This window comes from Eumetopias jubatus, unplaced genomic scaffold, assembly GCF_037043125.1.
Source record: "Eumetopias jubatus isolate StellerSeaLion01/CBP00866 unplaced genomic scaffold, mEumJub1_p1.0 scaffold_12, whole genome shotgun sequence".
NCBI lineage: Eukaryota > Metazoa > Chordata > Mammalia > Carnivora > Otariidae > Eumetopias > Eumetopias jubatus.
The window spans coordinates 107,809,097-107,829,512 of NW_028274818.1; the positions used below are offsets into that span (position 1 = coordinate 107,809,097).

At 51.8% G+C, this 20,416-nt stretch overlaps 2 long non-coding RNA genes across 11 annotated transcripts; one reads left to right on the plus strand and one right to left on the minus strand.

The window, feature by feature from the left end:
• Positions 1–1,409: 1,409 nt before the first annotated feature.
• Positions 1,410–15,242, minus strand: LOC114197445 (uncharacterized). 8 transcript variants are annotated; one of them, XR_015766423.1, is made up of 6 exons: positions 14,452–15,242; positions 13,009–13,887; positions 9,070–10,248; positions 8,303–8,493; positions 4,037–4,120; positions 1,410–3,539 (listed from the first exon to the last, which is right to left on the minus strand). It is a non-coding gene; the product is annotated as an uncharacterized LOC114197445 (long non-coding RNA). The 8 variants fall into 8 exon arrangements; XR_015766426.1 differs by having other exon boundaries at positions 1,410–2,510; positions 3,379–3,539; positions 13,009–15,242; XR_015766422.1 differs by having other exon boundaries at positions 1,410–2,572; positions 3,379–3,539; positions 13,009–15,242.
• On the plus strand, positions 14,350–19,501 carry LOC114197446 (uncharacterized). 3 transcript variants are annotated; one of them, XR_003606900.2, is made up of 4 exons: positions 14,350–14,546; positions 18,194–18,583; positions 18,807–18,982; positions 19,295–19,501. It is a non-coding gene; the product is annotated as an uncharacterized LOC114197446 (long non-coding RNA). The 3 variants fall into 3 exon arrangements; XR_003606901.2 differs by lacking the exon at positions 14,350–14,546 and adding an exon at positions 15,779–15,915 and having other exon boundaries at positions 18,804–18,982; XR_003606899.2 differs by lacking the exon at positions 14,350–14,546 and adding an exon at positions 15,779–15,915.
• Positions 19,502–20,416: the final 915 nt, after the last annotated feature.

A 20,416-nucleotide genomic window follows, 5' to 3' on the forward strand; every position in this document is an offset into this window, starting at 1 on the left:
AGAGACAGCGAGAGGGAACACAAGCAGGGGGAGTGGGAGAGGGAGAAGCAGGCTCCCGGCTGAGCAGGGAGCCTGATGCGGGGCTTGATCCCAGGACCCTGGGATCATGACCTGAGCCGAAGTCTTAACGACTGAGCCACCCAGGCGCCCCTCTTTTCACCATTTTATTTTAATTTTTATTTTTTTTAAAGATTTCATTTATTTATTTGAGAGAGAGAGAATGAGAGATAGAGAGCACGAGAGGGAAGAGGGTCAGAGGGAGAAGCAGACCCCCTGCCGAGCAGGGAGCCCGATGTGGGACTCGATCCCGGGACTCCAGGATCATGACCTGAGCCGAAGGCAGTCGCTTAACCAACTGAGCCACCCAGGCGCCTTCTTTTCACCATTTTAACGCAGCTCCTAGAAAATTTAAAATTGCATTTGTGCCTCACATTATATTTCTGCCGGATGGTGTGTTAGAGGCCAGTGACACTTCCTTGGTCCAATCAATGTTTTTGTCTTCGTGACGATGCTTTTGATTTGTGTTTGAGCAGAGCGAGGGCTCCTAGCTCTCAATTTGGTGTCTCTGTGTCGTGTGTATTCCTTCCTCTCTTACTTGTCAGATCGCCTTGTGCAAGTCGCAGTGTCCAAGGGGCCTGCGCCCGGAGCTGAATCCACCGCGGGAGGGCGGTGCAGAGGCCAAAGGAACATGCAGTGTCTGGCGAGCCGTGCGCTGTTTCTGCCCCGGGGTGGCTTTGGTCTTCAGCCACGGAAACAAACGCCGGCCAACTTAAACACGAAGGGAATTTATCGGCGTGTTGCTGGGCAGTTCACAGAACCAAAAAAGCCAAGATGCAGGTTTCCGGAAAGGGCGGGAGTCAGCTGCCCTGGGGATTTATAGCAGCATCACCTCAAGGCTGCTCTCTCGGCCGGGGGTGGGGTGGGGAGGTGGGGGCCTGTGGGGATCGATCAGCTCAGGCTTCTCCCCTTCTTGCACCATCCCAGGCCAGCCGAGCGGGGCAGGAATGCCCAGGACACGGCGGCTGATTGGCTGGCAGGGGCTCTGGGCCCAGGTCTGGGAGGGGGAGTGTGTGCTGAGCGGGCAGAAACAATATGTAGCACTGCCTCATTCCAACCTCATTTCGTCAGTGACCACTGGAGGACTCCGCCAATTCAGCTCTTTTGAGAGACTCTTAAGTGCATCTTTGCAAACTTTGAAATATGGAAACACATCAAACATGCACAGAAGAGGACAGAATAAGAAAATAAATCTCCATGGACCCGTCGCCCAGCCTCCACAAGGATCAGCGTCCGGTCAGGCTTGTTTCATCAATAAGCCACCCAAATCCTCCTGAATTATTTTGGAGCAAATCTCAGGCAGTATATCATTTCCGGTAACTCAGCGTGTATCTCTACAAGAGTTTGCTTAAAAAAAAAAAAAAAAAAACACCCAACATAACCACGATATTATCACCCATAAAAGAATCCCAACAATGCCATACTATGACCACGTTTCTGGCCGGTGTTCAGATTCTCGTTTTCTAACAACTTTATGGAGGTAGAATCTCCGTACCAAATTCACGAACTGTCGCCCCGTCCAGTCTTCCGGTATTATTTAGAAATGTTTCTGCCACCCAAAATGCTCCCTCACGCCCTTGTGCAGCCAGGCCTCACCTGGGAAAACAGTCTAGTGAAAAGTTAAACATACACTCAGGGTGCAACTCAGCACTTCCACCCCAAGGAACCTGCTCAAGAGAAATGAACACACATGCCGAAGACCACTCCAGGAATGTCTAGAGCAGAATTACTCATGAAACCCACACTGAAAACGATCCACGTGTCTATCAACCAGTGCGCTGATTTTTTTTAAAACCGGTAGAGTCCTACAATCAAGCACGATCTGCACTAACAAGGCAGGACCGCTGATATGTGGGACAATATGGATGAACCACAAGCCTGGTGCTTAGTGAAAGCAGTAGAATCATCCATGATGGATGATTCTGCGCAGGGGAAACGGGTAAGAAAGGAGAACTTTAGAGGAGAAAGCGTCTTGGGGCAGCCTGAGTGCCCCTCCTGGGACCCTTCCCTCTCCTCTCTCCTCGGAGGCTCTAGCATCACCCTCCAAACCAGAAGCTGGTGCTTTCAGTTCTGCAACCCCAGCTGCCCCCAAACAAGGGCACACAAGGCTTGGCTACTTCCAGAAATAAATGCAGACGGAACAAAATGCAAATTTAGATATCAGGAAATATCCTGCCCACATCACGTTAAGGATCATGTTTTCATGTCTTAAAACAATAGTTTGCTTCTGTCCTGTTCAACGTAATTTGTTTTTGTTTTAATACGATTTGCTAGCAGATGCCAAAACGGAGGGGGAGCTGTCACATCCATCCTTCAGACAGGGTGGGTCAGGGGCCCCAGTCCTACGGTTCGCAGCGTCTCACTCGTACCTAAGAGTGCACGATCTTCTCCAGGACCCCTGCAGTTTCACCTTCTCATCCATCCTCGGGAGGTGGTTAGAGACCGTTGCTGTCCTGGTTCGACAGTGGGGAGGAGAGAGACTCAGCTCGACGTGTCTCTTCCCAGACCACAGAAGCTGCTGGTGAAAAATTAACTGGACTCGTCCCACAAGCAGATCTTTCCCTTTGGCAATTCACTGCATCATACTTTATTTCCGTTAACCTTTATTGAGCTCTTGCTGTGTGCCAGGCACCGTGCAAGCACTTCGACTATCTTATTTCATTCTCTAAACGACCCCGTGAAGGCATGATCACCGGCCCCGTTTGACAGTGCAGACAAGTGAACAGAAGTTTAAAGAAGTGAAGGGGGTCACCTGAGGGCCGCGGCTGGTTTAGCTCCTAGACCAAGGTGTTGTCAAAACCCACTTGGGGCTCTCTGCACCCCCTGCTCCTTGCAAATTGCTGAAATTTATTAGCTGAAGGGGAGTTTTCTAAAATACATAGGCAAAAAGCTTTCCCTTAATCTTGCCTACAAAATGCTTCGTCACCCACACAGGTGACAATACGCTTCTGCCCCTGAGGTTAGGAGAGCTGATGGCATACGGGTGCAGTGGGTGCGTGGACAACCCCCTCAGGTTTCAGGTGCAGCTCCCACACTTACTACCTGCGTGACCCTGGGCAAGTTACTCGATCCCACCCCATGCCTGTTTCCCCACTTCCTGTAAATCTCCAGACTAGATGGGGTCGGGGGGACCTGTGTGTAGAACGCTTGGTGCAGCGCCTGGTAGGTAAGCCAGATCTCAGTCATGCTGCTCATCATCGGGCTGGATCACTACTAGCGTTCAAGAAAGGTCAACTGCAGCCCACGGTTACTAATTTCATATGTTTCATATGTTTCAACCTAAAATTATCATGGGAACTCAAGCTTAAAAAAAACACAGACCCAAGTGTAGGAGTGCGACGAGAAATTCTCTGAGGTCTGAACAGGGAAGAAGATGGAGCCAAACGCAGCAAGACAAAATGAGATTGGACGTCACGGACTCCAGGCCACAGGGAGTGGCTGCCTGTTTCTCACCCGCCTCTAAACGCACATGACCACAGTCCCTGTTTTGAAGTGGGAGGAAAGGAAACAGTGAACGCAGCTTCCCACGTCTGTGAAGAAATCTGTAGCCTAGAGAAGGAAATGGAATTCGAGAAGCCCTGGCCTCCAGCCCAACTCCCAGCCATTTATCAAAAGTGTGGCTGGACCAGATGCACTCTGCGCTGGGGTCATTGGAAGCAGATGAGACAGGGCCTCCTGTTCTGTGTGTACCTTTGCAGCTGATGTGCGCGGGGAGGCCACGGAACGCGTGTGAAATGTGCACAGCCCAGCATCCCCTGGCTGTCTGGTACCCACCTATCATATTTCCCCTCCGCCATTTACCCGATCAAGGATTCAAAGGGAAAGACAAGCTGGCAAGAGAGTCTTACAGACCTTATGCTAATCGAAAAGGATTAAATCTGTAAGACATCATTTTGCTTCCCTCTTTTTATGTTTATCAGTGCCATGGAGAATGAGCAGCTAGCTGCTGAATTTGAAGTGAGAGGGCATATTCACTTACCAGGTTGGAAATCCTCCCTGGCAAGCGTTTTCTTACCACACCAAGAGTAGCAAATGCAGGTCCTGGAGGATATTTAGAATAAACCTAGAATAAAATGATAGTTAATGTCTGAGAAAAGCACCAAATAAATAGAAGATATATATACATAAAAAAAAAAAAAAAAAAAACAGAGTACCGGACCCAAGATCCCTGAGCCTCTCTCAAAACTAAGAATGTAAACCACTGATTCCCACTTGGGAAAAGCCATGCTTCACCCTATGCACAGAGAGACAAATGGAACTTCTACAAAACCTTCATGTTTCTCTTCCGTGACCATGATGACTCAGCAGCTACCCCTGACTGCCCAGCCCCTCACCTACGGACTTTAATTAGCCATTGAAGATCTACAACGCTCCAGGGTGGAGAGACTTCTCCTCTCTAGGATGCCAGAAGTGAAATGGTGTTTGAACGAGGAGATGGGGCCGCACGTCCCCCAGGAGACCGCCGTCGGGCTCCACTGGCAGTCACATGCTCACAGGTGGTGGTGCAGGGTGGTTCATGATTTCAGTCTGGAGTTACAAGGGCAGAACCACTAGCAGCCTCTTCCATGTCTGTTCTGCACTTCCTCCTAATTCACACAACTCCGATTTTGCCTGGGACGGGCCTGAGCCCAGCTAGATCACGACAGGCCTCTGCCTTCCTTGAGGCCGGGGGTAGCTGTACAATGTCACTGTGGTTAATGAGCTTAATCAAAGGTCACAGGGCTCAGGATGACCGACTCGTTCCAGTCTGCCTAGACTTCCTTGGGTACAGAGATGAGAGTCCTGCATCCTGGGAGACCCCATGGTCCCGGACAAACTGCAACAGTTGGCCATCCTCCAAGAAGGCTCTTTGAAAGGGGCAGAGGCTGTGGCCAGGGCGTGTCCCCTTTGCCTGTCCCCCCTCTTGCTGCATGGGGTGTGGGCTCAATTCTAGAGGTGACCATGAAGCATCGAGCATGAAGACAAGAGCCACTGACTTATTTTAACAGACAAAACTTGAAGAAGAAGAAGAAAAAAGAACTGTGTATTAGGTATAGGGTTGTGAACTAGGTAACCAAAGGGTAAGGAGCAAACTCTGAGTATCTCTTGGAGGTGGCAACAAAATGATGTGCATATTACCCCAGGGGACAAAGCAACAAGGTTGGAATTATTGGAACTTAGGAGCTTGGAGTAGTTGAAAGTCTGATTTGTGAGGTGGGGGCTGACTGGTGCTGGTGATTCTGAGGGGTCTCAATGAGTTGTCTCTTAGAAAAATAGGAGACAGGTGCTGCAGTAAGGGGTGGAGGAATCGGGGGTAAAGAAGCCTCCCTAGGACAGAGCTTACAGGAACAGGAAACAGGCAGAGCCCCAAAGGGAAGGAACCATTCAAATTGTTTGGACGATGCATCCATATTTTGCAAGTGGTGGTGGTCTGTTCATTCCCAAAGCTTTCTAGTACTGTGCTGTATGAATACGCCATACTTTATTCACTCAGCTGTGGACAGACATCTTCAGCAATGACTCTATGAACGCTTCCTGTCTATGTATCCCGGAGCACCTGAGCACACATCGCACTAGGTGTTGCTCAAAGCGTGGTCTCCGGGGTGCCTGGGTGGCTCAGTCGTTAAGCGTTTGCCTTCGGCTCAGGTCACGATCCCAGGGTCCTGGGATCGAGTCCCACAACCGGCTCCCTGCTCAGCGGGAAGCCTGCTTCTCCCTCTCCCACCCCCCCTGCTTGTGTTCCCTCTCTCACTCTCTCTCTGTCAAATAAATAAAATCTTAAAAAAAAAAAAAAGCATGGTCTCCAGAGCAGCGGTGTCAGCAGTACCTGGGGACTTGTTAGAAATGCAGATTCTGGGGTCCCACCCAGACCTTTGGACTCAAATTCTGGGAGTGGGGCCCAGAAGCCCCCCAGGGGATTTGGACACATGAGAACCACTGTCCTCAGTTATGTATCTGGAAGTACACTTGGGGTCGCATGATATGCAACATTCAAAACTCCTAGATAATGTCAAACGATTTTCCAAAGCCTTTGTACCAAGCTGCACGCTGCCCCTTCAGTGTCTTCCAGCTCCCCTTGCTCTGTTAAGTGTTTGCCACCACTTGGCTCAGTCAGACTTTTAAATTTTTTTCAGCCTGGCAGGTACAAAGATGTCTCATCATGGTTGTAATGGGTATTTGGGTGATTGCTGATGAGGTGAAACACCTCTCTCAAAGGTTTACTCGTCATCCAGACTGCCTCTTATGTGCCATGCCTGTTCCAGCTGCTTACCTATTTTCCTCTTTGGTCATCTGTTTTTTTTCTCATCAGTCTGAAGCCCTTTAAGTATTTGGAAAGTGGGTCTTGGTTGGCTGTACCTGTTGCAGGTTATCTCCTTTCACTCCGACACTGGCCTTTTCGTTTTCATGTCCTTTCTGTTGCTACACTCTGATGAACAACTTCTTGAGTTTAATTTAGTCTGATTTGTCCCTATTTTCCTTTATGACTGGTGCATTTCATGACTTAAGAAGTCATTCCTTACCCCACAGTCATGAAGATAATTCTCCCAGAGTGTCTTTGAACAGTCTGTAGCTCTGCCTTTCACATTTAATTCACGGATCCATCTGGAGTTGACTTTTGCACATGACATGAGGTAGGGGTTCCATTTCTTTCACAGACATGTATGTATATAATCTTCTCAGCACCCCTGGTTGAAAACTATGTCTTTCGCCTACAGCTCTGCTGGGCCCACTCTGTCACCCGTAAAGCGCTCACAGGTACGTGGATCTGTTTCTGAGCATTCTGCCATCTCCTCTGGATATTTGTGTATACTTGGATCAAGACCACACAGTATGGGATGCCCTACCTACTCTGCTTCTGCCCCTCATGGCAGGATTCCTCCCTTGGAGGAGCATCAAGTGCCCCTGAATCGGACTCTTCCCTTGTCCCCATCTCATTGGGTTGGGATGAGTTAACAGTTGCCTGTAATTTGGCTCATGTGTCAGGCCCTCCCTTCACACACCATCCCGGCCTGTTGACGTCCCAGCCTTCCTCAAGGCTCCTCTCAAGTGCTGACACCTTGGATCAGTGGCAGCTGAAAGAGATTCCTTCCTCCCCAGACACAGCCTGTAGGTAGGATGACTGTATGAATGTCCTGGGGTTGCTGAAACAAAGTACCCCAAACCAAGTGGCTTAATCCACAGAGATGTGTTGTCTCACAGTTTGGAGGCCAGAAGTTTGAGATGGAGGCGCAGGGCCACATGCTTCTGCAGGTGCTAGGGGAGGATCTGTCTCCAAATTGCCCCCTTTTATAAGAACCCCAGTCATGTTGGATCAGGGGCCACCCTCCTCCAGTACGGTTTCATTTTAATGAATTACATCTGCAACAGCCCTATTTCCAAATAAGGTCACATTCAGAGGTACTAGGGGCAGGGTTTCAACAATATGACTATCTGAGGGACACAGCTCGACCCAGAACAATGACCATATCATCGATCATCCGAAACTGGGGCACTTTGGAGAGCAAAATGGGGCACTTGCTGAAAATGTACCAGGATCACAGTGTAAACTGTGAGTGCGCTGGATAGTCCAGGACATGTGAGCCACCCTCCGTAGACAGTGACCAGGAGATCCACATCACGCAAACACGTCTAGCTTCGGCAGTGGCTCAGTTAGAAGGTTTTAACTGTAAATAACAGAAAACCCAACCCCACGTGGCTCCGAAATGGAGGGGATTTATGACCTCACGTGTAAGGACTTAGGAGAAAGGGTGGGCCTAAGATGTGTCGATTCAGTGACTCTGTGGCGCCACCGAGGATGCAGGTTCTCTCCACCATGTGGCTCTTATGTCCTTGATGGATCAACTCTGGTGCTTTCGAGGTGGCTACAGGGCCTTAGGCCCCCTGTCTTCCCAAACCAGGATCCGGACACCAGGTTTGCTTCATGCATCCCTTTTTAGGAACAAGGACACCTTTCCTACTCCAGCCCACTCCCCTTCAGGTCTTGTTGGCCAGAATTACCCTCCACACCTGTGCCCAAACCACGGCCTGGCAAGGGGGGTGGGACCCACCACCACTCCTCTCTCAGGAGCTGGGCCCCACGTCTCCTGCAGCCGATAGGAAGTGGGTATCTGGACAAAACTGGGATTCTCTGGGCAGGAAAAGGAGATGGGTTGGGAGGGGGCTGCTAGGTAGGCAGCCAGAATGCACCTGCCACGACAGGGCAAAGAACAGGCACTGAGAACCAGCAGCACAACAAGGGGTGAGTTAAAAGGAGAGATTTTCACACCTGGGCATGCAAGCAAAAACTAGGACCGTCGAATCTTCAAGGTGTTATTCTTGGCAATGTTTTGGGAAGCTGGCAGCAGCACTCACGCCTCGTAAGGTGGAAGGTGTGATCATCGAGGAGGTTAGATGGTCTTGTTTATTGCCCCGGATGGAAGATCATTTCGCAGCAGAGAGCGCTGCAATGCAGCATTGCTAACGAGTGCCGACGAGAAACAAGCAATTGGTCAAAATGATTGTTAGCAAGCGACAAGCCAGCAAGGCAAGAATGGAGTTAAGGGGACCTGAACGGGCCACAGAAAGCAATCATCAGGGAAAAGGTGGCAGGGTGGGGGCGGGGGGTGGGGGGAAGAATCCCGGAGAGCCATTCCAGTGTCTGTTACATTTCACTGTAAAAAATGACACTTCTGCTTAGAAATGCAATACATGTTCATTGGAGAAAATCAGGAAATACTTACAAAAAAGAAACTAGTCACACGCCTAATCTCACCACTAACTACTTTCAATAGTTGGGCACATTTCCCTGAGCGTGCATGTGCACGCTCACACACCCGCGCATGCGCACACTTTGTCTGTCTTGCCTTTTTCACGTCACTTCACTTTACATGGTACTTCGCCCATGTTATTAAAAGTTCTTAGTTGACATTTTAAGTAACTGCAGAATGCATGCATTGATCAATGACTTTTTGCAAAACACCGTAAATCTGTGCTTGGGAAGGACTCTCATGGGGGACGTGGAGAGTGGAAAACCTAAGTGCCCACATTACTCACCGTTCTGTGCCGCACTGTGAAGGTAGGTCAGAGGCTTGGCCACCTTCTGGTCTCTGCTTCAGCTGGGGGGCAAGAAAGCCTGTCTCGAGGAGGATGGGGTGGGAGAAACGTGTCGGATTTCTGTGTGTGTGGGGGGGAACCCTGTGCATTGATTTGTGCTACAAACCATAAAGTGAAACATAAAACTAATTATTAGTGGCATTTTTCAAAAAGATGAGCCATCAAGTGCCTGAGCCCTTCCTGGAATAATAGTGAGCTGGCCCCCTGCTGTACCTTAAATTTCCTCCCTTAACTGGTATGATGGATCCTTAGGAAGCACTGGAGAACCATTATCATAATCATCTCTCCTATTAAGAGTGTCATTTTTTTTAATAAAAAAAAAAAACCACAATAGCGAGGTGCAGAGGTACTTTTTAACTGCCCTGGCAGGAATTCCCCCACGCCCCCCGCCGCCCCCAGCTATTTGATTCCAGTGCTTGCTAGGGTGGACTATCCATACTCCAAACATAGATACATTCCAGTCATTTAATTCCGTTAACACTTAAGGAGTGAGCAGGCCTTGCCGATCACAAATCAAGCTGCATATTCTGTTTCTCGGGTTTATTATTTTTGTGAGGAGAGCGTCTGCCCTCTTGGGGTGAAGCGCCCTATTGATCACCCAGCGCGATGATCCTATGTGTCTCTCCCCACCCCACCCTTCCTGTCGTCTGTACCAAACCTGTTTCAGATTCACAAGACGATCGCCGTGTCCGAGGTGCGCCTAATTCTGTACTTTGAAGTACGCTCCCTATATTGCTGGGCCAAGGATGATGCCTTTCCAATGAATTGTTGTCTCTTTATTCATCTGATTTTCCAAGCTAATATGATGCACTTGTTTTGGATGGACTTCCGCCCTCACGCGAACGGATGGCCCTCCAGTGTTCTTTGTGCCGGCTTTTCCCCCTTTCTTTCTATTTTTAAATTAAATTTTTATGAAAAAGAATGTGCTTCCATTCGGAGGCATAAAAATCGAGGACTGTTGCTCCTTGTGCCTGATAGGGGCCGCAGCATCTGGACAAAAAAGCCATTTCCCTCTGCAACAGGACAATCCAAATGCTGGCCCACAGATAACAGGCCTGCTCCCTAGGAAACGAAGACTTGTCTCGGTGAATGATGGCTTGCTGTTTGGCCTTGGTGTGTCTGTTTATAAAGAGAAGCCAAACTTCATATTTATAGAATAATGAATAATGCAATATTAGTTATTGGTTAATGCAGAACGGCAACATCAGAAGAAAAGACAGACATGGGAGTTGAGAGTCAAGGTTATGTCAGGGGCGGGAGAGAAATGGAATTTTTTCCCCCTCCCATCTTCCTAGTATGTGTGTGCTTAAAAAAAATCACTTAATTGGGTGTTTTTTGGTTTTTACAATAAGGAGGCGGCTGCATGCAGACGAGACTGCTCGCTCACTGGGCCTGCCTCCTGCATAGAGCCTTTTGGAGCACACGGTGGACCTGGTCACATTCCAAATCCCCCACCAGCAGCCAGGCAGCGAGTCTTGTTTGTTTGTGTGAGTCTGGGAGGCCCCAGCATCTTGTTAGTGTTATACTGGAGAGCGGTGGGGAAATCTTTCTGTTCAGGACTCTGCAAAGCTCTTCCTGCTTAGAAAAGAGGTTTTGTTTGACTCTTTTTGGCCTCCGAGGCACCAAAGGGAGTGATTAATAGGGAACCACCTCGAGATTTCAACAGAGCAGCAGTGTGAGCTCCCAGGGTGGGCAGGGCCTTTGTTTGGCAGAAAATGGGCGATAAAGCAGAGACGGGGCTGCCGGCTGGGAGTCCGGTCCTCGGGCCTGCTCAGTTTCATCCCTGCCAGGCCAACCTCACGACCGGCGCCGACCTGGGAAGATTCATCTGCCTGCATCCTGGGCAGTGTGATTAGCAGGGGCTTTCTCCTCTGGGGTCGGGGGGGGGGGCCCTAGAGTCTGGCTGGCAAGGGGAGACAGTGGGCCTCGAAAAGTGCTCGGGCCCGGCTGGGGCCCAGAGACTCTGTTCTCTTTTGTGAGATCCCGCAGGCAAGAGAAGAGCAAAGGCGTCAGGGGGAGAGCACTGGGGACATGTGGTCCTGGGGAAGGGGGGTGTGAGAGGGCTCCTCCACAGAGGCGCCAAGGCGGCTGGGCCTCTAGGCCTCTGTGGCCGGGAGCAGAAGACGAGCCTGTGATCGGCAACAAGGCTCCTACGACCACAGCAGAATCTAGGGAGTGCTTGGGAAGTGGGAGGGAGGGGACAAGGCAGAGCGGCGTTAAACCAGGAAGCAAAGCAACAGTCAGGACGCCCAGGCCCGAAAACCATGGCCCCAGCCATGGTGGGTCCCCCACCAGCTTGATGCTCCTTGGGTGCATGTGTCCCCGAGGCTGAATGGGGGCATCAGCAGGTTGTTCTGGTCACATTAGAGTGAGGGGCAACGGGGACGTTTCCCTTCCTTGGAGCCCAGACCCCTTCCCTTCATTTAAGATCTGCTAGGTGTCAGGCAGGATGGTAGCATCCCGTGCAAATTCCAAAGCCAGGCACTCAGCATTTGCAGAGCCCCTGCAGCTTTGCCCCTGCGGCAGGCCCGACGCTGACATGGCCACTGGTGATTTCGCCCCAGCACGGAACTGCTCCGTGACAAGACTTCAGAGGCAACGGAGCGTACTGGTTGAAGTGGGGAGTATGTTAGCTCAGGCAGCTGTAACAAACATACCACAGCCCGGGCCACTTATAAACAACAGACCCTGCCTTCTCACAGTCTGGAGGCTGGGAATCCAAGATCAAGGTGCCGGCAGGAGGCAGCCAGCACGCAGAAAGCCTCCTACGGCTTTAGCCACGATGAAATGATGGCCAGTGGGCCATGCCTGCCGTGCCCAACTCCGGGGGGGAGCTGCGGACACAGAATCCAACATCCATCGCCCGCTGTCCCTCATGCCCCACCCCCACGCCGCCCTCCCCAGGGTACCGCTTCACGCCACGACCTAACGAGGACGCAAGTTCAGCTAGCAAGTGCCAGAAAACTCAACTTGAGATGGTCTAAACAACACCAAAGTGTCAGTCCACACGGCTGGGCTCTGGATGTAGGTGGAATTTTGGGGTGGCCTGACCCCACAGCTCTAGCTCCCTCAGTCCACAGTGAGGCCAGCTCTGTTGTCTTCCTGCGGCAGGCTGGAAGGCCCATGGCCACACAGCTCACGCCCCCTTCCGTGGCCTCTCTTCTCACAGCCGCATCTCAGAAGGGACGAACCCTTTCCCGGAAACTCCTATCAACCGGAGGCCTGACCTCTCCCCGACGGCTCAGAGAATGGTCAGCAGTGACCAGCTTAGATTCCTGAATCACTCACCGTGCACAGGATACACCCCCCTGGGTGCAGAGCTGGGGTTGGCCCCCTGCCCTGTGATGGCTCCATAACGGGTAAGGGCTGCAAGGGACGAAGGCCACAGAACATGGTCCACTGACAACGTCTGCCTCACCGAATCTTGTCCAGCTATGCCCCGAGGCAGGTACTACGGTCATCTGTGCTTTAGAGGTGGGGCACATGGGGACGTGTTGAGACACACAGGCAGGCGGGGAGCTCTAGCACAGAGGTGAAAACGAGGCTAGCTCTTGACCTCACGCTCACTTCAGTGTGGACAGGCCATGCAGTGAGGACAGTGAGTCATTAGGGGGAAAGAAAAAAAAACCCAAATGGAAACCCACCGTCAGCTTCCTCAGAGTCACACTGTCCAAGAGCATTCTGGCCAACACGTGTGTACAGTTCTTTCCTGCTATTTTTATTGTGTAATGTGTACATTTCCTCCCTGCAACCTTTTAAAATTGAGAAATGTAACACACACACAGAAAGGTGCATAAATCTCACGAATAATGATGTGTTCACTTTCTGCTGCAGTTTAACAAATGACCACAAATTTGGGAACTTAAAAAATGCACTTACCTCCGCTTCCGCGGGGTAGGAACCAGGGCTCGGCTTTCGCTGGGTCCCACTCAGGGTCTCACGGGGCTATAATCCAGGTACAGGCTGAGCTTTGTTCTCACCTGGAGGTGCGGCCCTTTCAAGCTCATTCAGGTCGCCAGCAGATGCAGATCCTTGTGACTGCATGACCGAGAGCCCCAGCTTCTTCCTGGCTGCTGGCTGGAGGCCACCCTCAGGTCCCAGAGGCTGCCCACAGTCTCCTGCCACATGGTCTTCACTTGGCTGTTTGCTCCTGCAAGGCCAGCAGGAGAGTCTGCATCCAGTCACCCCAGGAACATGAGCATGATGGGCGTGACATCCATCATCCTTCACATACGACATGATATTGTCAAGGGAGGGACATCTTACTCCTCTCACCAAATTCTATTATCGATTAGAAGCACATTGACCGGTCCAGTCCACATTCAGAAGTGGGGCAATGATACAGGCTGTGGACTCACTGCGGGTCCCCTTGGGGTGTGCCTAAGTGGCACCCAGGTGAAGAAACTGAACATTGCCCACCAACCCAGAAGCCTAACTTACCCACCCCCATCTCCACTTAGAGGTAAGACCAGTGCCAAGCTGGAGCTGGCTCATGAGAACCAAATGTTAAATTTTCGGGAATTCTGAAACAGATATTATCGAAAGTTAAATGATATAAATTTACAGTAAAATCAGTACTATTGACAACAAGGTCTCAAAATACATTACCTCCCGATTATCCTACCATGGCCTACGCTCTTGAGATTATTTACATCTATTGGATCCATATGCTGGAAATAGCATTCTCAACCTGCACTCAGACACTCCACGTTGGTAGCCTGAAATTGGCCATCAGAGGAATCTTTAAGTTGTGGGAATCTGAAAATTGTATAGTTCAGAGCTTGGAGGTTGAAAAGGGGGGTAGATAAAACAAAACAAAGAATATGCGACAGAGATTATACGTGTCTGGCAGGGCCTAAAATATTTGCCATCTGACCGAACCCCCAATCTAGACTTAAGAAAGTAATAGTGAAAATTAACAATGTAGTCAGACTTAACTTTATGTTAAGTCTGTAGCCTTTATATTGTAAACACCATAAAACCCTATAAACACCATAAAACCTTGAGGAAAAACTGGATCTGTAAACCACGATCAAATTTGGCAAAGGAGTTGCTCACATCATTGATGAAATCCTGAGGTCTTTCTGGCTTCCTTTCTGTCTTGCTTATTAACATAACATCAACCAGGTTCATATCACAGATTACATTTACTGATAAGTTTGTTGGGGAAATAGTAGGTTGGGAGGCAACTCAATTTGCCAGATCACGGGGAGGCTTTCAACTGCAGGTTGGCCAGGGTACAAGAGCCCAGCGAAAGCAAGCAAAAGCATTCTCCGAGCACCAGTGGGCTCTAAGAGATTTAGGAGCAAGACTGCTGTTTACCATTCTTTGTAGTCGGTGTGCTGCCCAGGCTTGCTATCAGCGACACTCATCATAAACTTATGCACATATACAGTCCCATCGGCCTGATCTTGAAGGTGAGTACTTCCTGGCTCTCCTTGATACCTTAACCAGGTTTAGAGTCGCCTCTTTCCCACACGTGACCCAGGCGGCTTAGAGCCCCGAGCAGCGACTGGCACACAGTAGGCATTTGGCGGAGGTTGCTGAAGTGGGCAAACTGCAGAGGAATACCGATTTTTAACAGGGCAACTGGCAGCGGCAAGGCAGTTTTGAGACTTTATGAGAAAATGCCAAAAAGGAAAAAAAAAAAGTCGGGGGGACGTTTGCTTTCATATCTCGGTAAGCCTCCTCACATCGTTTTGACATCAATCTGGTATAAAATCAAAGGCGGGGGGCGGGGACAGCAACAGCCCCAACAGTGAGCAGCCCAGCCCAGGGCTCAGCGCGCGCCCGGCCGGCGACGGGAGAAGCCGGACACGTCACTCCGCCACTCTCGGGCACCCGGCGGCGGGGCCCGCTCCCATGAACCGCGCACGGGGCACCCCGCGAGCCCCCCAGGGCCACCGCACAAGAACGCAAACCCGGGCTGGGCGCACGGCGGCGCGGCCGAGCGCTCCGCCTCCGGGGCTACGTGGACGCAGAAGGCCCCGCCCCCGCCTGCCGCGGGGTCCCAGGGCCTCCCCGGCGGGGCGCGGACGACCTTGGGCGGGTCGGCGCCCACCCCGCCCCACACCTCGCCGGGACCCCGGGAAGGGCGGACTCGCAGTTGTCGCGAGGACGTAACCGACCCACGCCCCGCTCGCGCGCCGACCGGAAGGTGCGTCGTGACGCGTTGTGCGCAGGCGCGACGTACCGTGCAGCGCCCGGGACCGCCGCCAGGGGGCGCTGCGGGCCTCTGGCGCCGTTGGGGGAAGGGAGGCGCAGCGCTGGGACCGGACCACGTGCGCACCACGTGGCGCACCCGGCAGCCCCCGACGGAGATAAAGCGGCCCAGCCGGCCACACCGTGCAACCAGCAGCCGGGGACGGCGAAGGGATCAACCTCTCCGCTGGCATGCCTGCTGACCTTTAGCCTCTGACCCCACTACCTTTAGGGTTACCCCTCACTGGTGGCCGTGTGGTGTGTTTATAAACAGAGCTCCCGGCGGGGCCCAAACCCCGGATGGCGGATTGCCTCCCGGGGAGCGGAGCCTCCCGCGCATGCGCTCCGCGCCTTCCGCGCGGCTCTTCCTGCGCAAGCGCACTGGCGGGCGGGGCGCGTCTCTGCCCGGGGCGGGGACGTGTGTCCGGGAGGGGGAGGGCGGCGACCGGGAAGAGCTGGGTTCCGCGGCTGCAGGCTTGCCAGGCCCTGCCCCGTCCTCCCTGGGCTGCATGCCACGGCAGGCCGCCCGGGTGCCCTGAGCCGGGACCTCGCCTGTGAAGGGGCCACCGTTGGCAGGTCAGGCAGGTGAGCTCTGGACCTGCCCCGGCTGCCCTCCCTGGCTCACGTGGCCGCCCCAGAGAGCCTTTAAACACAGCAGCCCCCACCCCCCCCCCATGCATTTTGAACAAAATGTGGTGTTTACAGGCAGTGGGGTGCTGCTCAGCCTTAGAAAGCAAGGAAATTCTGTTAGGTGTATTTCATCATAATAAAAAAGGACAGTTCTGACCCAAGCTAAGGGATAGGTGAACCTAGGGGACATTAGGCTGAGTGACAGAAGTCAGAGACGGAAGGACGACTCCTGCAGGAGTCCACGAACACAGGCACATTCGTTTGGAATAGAGGTGCCCAGGGGGGTGGGAATTCTTCGATGGGGACGGAGTCTCAGTTTGGGAAGATGAAAAAGTTCTGGAGACGCATGGTGGTGGCAGTGGCTTCATGCCCTGAACCTGGCCCTGAAGAATGGTTAAAATGGCAGATTGTGTGTGGTGTATGTTTTACTACATCCTCCCCACTCAACGTCACCCCGAGTTCTGCCCAACGATATCCTTTCTGTGTTCTGCCCCGTCTGTCTCATCCCTGCTCACATCGCCTCGAACCCCTGCAGCCTCAACGAGCCGCCCTTCTTACCTAGAACGCACCATCCTCACTGCTCCTTGCTGTTCCCTCTGCGCACTGCTGTTTCCTTCTCCTGGATTCATTCATTCAACAGACACAGATCCATGCTTATTTTCTGCTAGACATTATGCAAGACCAGGGGATGCGCAGGTGATCGCAACAGGAAGACTCTCCTGGGCTTTATATTCTGGCAGAGGGCATAGTCAATAAACACCAGCAGCAAAATGTCAGTTGGTGAAGTGCTGGAAGAACCATAAGGCTGCTGGGGACCCGGGATCTAAGCTAGATTGGGTGCGCCTGAGGGACTCTCTGAGTGCTGGTGGCTTGAGCTGAGACCTGCAAGATAAGGAGATTTCCATGGAAGATTGGGGGGGGGAGGAGGATTTTTTTGGGAGAGAGAGGACAGCTAGTGCAAAAAGCCCTGAGGACAGGGCCGCCTGGGGGGCTCAGATGGTTGAGCGTCTGCCTTCAGCTCAGGTCATCATCCCGGGGTCCTGGGATCGAGCCCCACATCGGGCTCTCTGCTAGGCGGGGAGCCTGCTTCTCCCCTGCCTCTGCCTCTCTCTCTCTGACTCTCATGAATAAATAAATAAAACATTAAAAAAAAAAAAAAGCCCTGAAGACAGAACCATTTTGGTGCATTTGAGGAGCAGGAGGAGACCAGGCGGTAGGAGCTTGTGAGTGAGGGAGAGGTTTAAGAAATAAGGGCAGAGGGGCACCGGGTGGCTCAGTCGTTAAGCGTCTGCCTTCAGCTCAGGTCATGATCCCAGGGTCCTGGGATCGAGCCCCGCATCGGGCTCCCTGCCCTGCAGGAAGCCCCCTTCTCCCTCCCCCACTCCCCCTGCTTGTGTTCCCTCTCTCACTGGGTCTCTGTCAAATAAATGAATAAAATCTTAAAAAAAAAAAAAAAAAGAAATGAAGGCACAGAGGTGGGTGCTCCTGTTACGATGACTACAGAAGTACCCTCAAACTTGCTAGTGTGAAGCAATCATTTTGTTGGCCCGCAGTTTGGTAGGGCTCAGAGAGGCAGTTCTCGCTCGGGGTTTCACGCGGGTACCATCTGGTGTGGGTCGGAGCGCAGGCATCTGAGGCTGGCGGGGGCTGGCCGCCCCCCGGCGGCTAGTTCGTGTGGCTGGCAGCTGGGAGCTCAGGGAGGGCTGCCTTGGGCGTGCGCACCTGTGGCTCCTTCAGCTCCGTGGCCTCAGGGTAGCCGGACTTCTCATGTGGACAGGCTGCCCGCCAAGAGAACCAGGCAGAAACCACACGGCCTTCTAGGACGTAGCCTCAAAAGTCACGTAGTCTCGCTTCCGTCATACTTTGCTGGGTGGAGCAATCTGAAACCTGCCCAGATTCGAGGACAGGGGATACGGTTCCACCTCTGGGCAGGCGGGGTGGGGGAGGGAGTGTCCACGATTTTTGGAGCCATGTTTTAAAATCACTACAGGTGATCTTAGATTTTTTTTTTTAAAGATTTTATTTATTTATTTGAGAGAGAGAATGAGAGAGAGAGAGAGCACATCAGAGCGGATAGGGTCAGAGGGAGAAGCAGACCCCCTGCCAAGCAGGGAGCCCGATGTGGGACTCGATCCCGGGACTCCAGGATCATGACCTGAGCCGAAGGCAGTCGCTTAACCAACTGAGCCACCCAGGCGCCCGTGATCTTAGATTTTTTTTTTTTTTTTTACAGATGGAGAACATGATGTGTAAGGTGAAGTGACGGGGCCAAGGTGGCAGAGCAGAGCAGGGCCTGGAGCTGGGTCCTCTCTCCCGCATCCATCCCACGGCCTCTGCTCTGGCCACACGGAAGGGGGCTTCAGGGTCTGAGTCTGCAGGACCTAGTTTTGGCTGAGATGTATCCTCGGAGAACGAACCCCTCCTGAAGTCGCATGCAGCCGTCTGTTTCGTGATCCTGTCTCTCCGGCTTCAGAGCCTCAGATGATGGTTTACTGTGCCTTGTCCACTTCCGAGAGCTGCCCCCAGGCCGACCTTACCCACCGGAAGCGCTTGGTAAATCCTGTGGAAGGAGTCGGTGGATTCAACGCCAGGTTCACGAAGCTTGCCATGGGTTAAAGAGGTGGTACGTGCCAGAATTTAGTCAGCTATGGGGTCCCACTGGTACCTGGTGAGGAGTCCTTATTAACGTGTGGTTTAGTCACAGCTCATCTCTTAAAGGACGGGTGGGGACAGGCTGGCCACACCCTTTGGTGGCATCTCCTTCCTTAATGGCACCAGCGGTGGAGTTTAGAACGAAGAGCACACAGCAGGGTGCTCACAAGTGGTCTCTCGCTGCTGGCCAGCAGGGTGGGGAAGCCCAGCTGGGCGGTGGACCCTGAGGATCTGCCAGGAAGACGTCCAGACACAGAAGGAGGAAGGCCTCCGTACTTCATGTGATCCGTCCCCCTGACAGCGGAGCGTTGCAGCTTCTGGAGTCCCAGACGCAGCTCATCCTGAGGGCGCCTCGAGGATCTCGTAAGATGTATGTGTGCGGGGGTGGGCACGTGTAGTCACGGGATCCCAGACGTGGGGACAGTTCTGCAGCAGGAGCGATGGGGCCATTAAAGCTTCTTGTCCCACGAAGCAAGCATCTGATGAGGCATCTTCCCAGAAGGACCTATTTTTAAAAACTTAGCTTTTTCCTCCCACCAAATTGTAATTTGTTCAGAATTTTAAAACTCTAGTTTTGGCTAAACTTCCTCCTGCTCCTTCCCAGTCCTCCAAATTTGGAGAAAATCTGTATCAATATCTGTATCTACATATATCTTTCTTTCTTCTTTTTTCCCGCAAGCAGGGAGCCTGATGCAGGACTCGATCCCGGGACTCCAGGATTACGACCCGAGCCAAAGGCGGTCGCCCAAACGGCGCTGCCCAGGAGCCCCTACATGTATCTTTCAACATTGATATTCCCCGAATATCTATCCCTGGAATAGTGTCCTTTCTTCCTCCTTTTTTTCTGGTTTTAGACATAAAAAAGTCTGTTACACACACACACACACACACACACACACACACACACACACACACACACACACACACACACACACACACACACCCCTACCACGTACTGAGGAACTTACTGATCCAGGTTCCTGTACTTTGCATAATCACTGCTGAGGGCTTTGCAGTAGGGAACAGAATTTGGTACCTGGGCACGGAGAGCGAGCTACAGGTGTGGAATTCCAGCATCTCATCATGTTAGAGAACTGGGCTAAAGCGATGATACGCGGAGTGAGGTTGCGGACCTCTCCTGGTCTGCCAACTGTTTACAGGTCTGTGACCAGAAAGTATACACGTTGGAAATACATGTTTAGGAACTTCTTTAGGAAGTTGACATTTTAAGGACATCCGAGAGTAGATCCCGTGGACTTGTCATCTGTTTTACAAAACGCACTGGGAAGAGGCCCAAAGCCTGGTCCTTCACTGCGCATGGCTTGGGAAAGACTGGAAGGAGGAACTCACCTAAAGCTTTTGGGCATGCCATGAGCCACACCTAGAAACCCAAGACAACAACTGGAAAATTGCCATACAATGGATGCATATTTAAAAAAACAATCAGTAATATTCCTATATACAAGTAGCAGCTCCTCAGAAAGTACAATGGAAGAAAAGATTGCTTTTACTGTGCAAAATAAAGGAGGACACCCAGGGATAAACTCAAAAAAATGTGCAAAATCTGTATGATTTCCTCTCTCTGAGAACTAGAAGACACCAAAAATTTTCTTGATAAAATCAAGGTTACAAAGGACCCCGACTCACTTCAGAGTAGGCCTAGAGGACATCCAAGCGAGCCGCGGTGCGGTTCTGGGAGCTCATGGCTTCTTGCAGAGACGTACGAACACACGCACGTCTGTCTCCTCGGACCTGCCTATTCTAGATACTTCTGTAAATGGAATCATACAGTATTCTTTGTGTC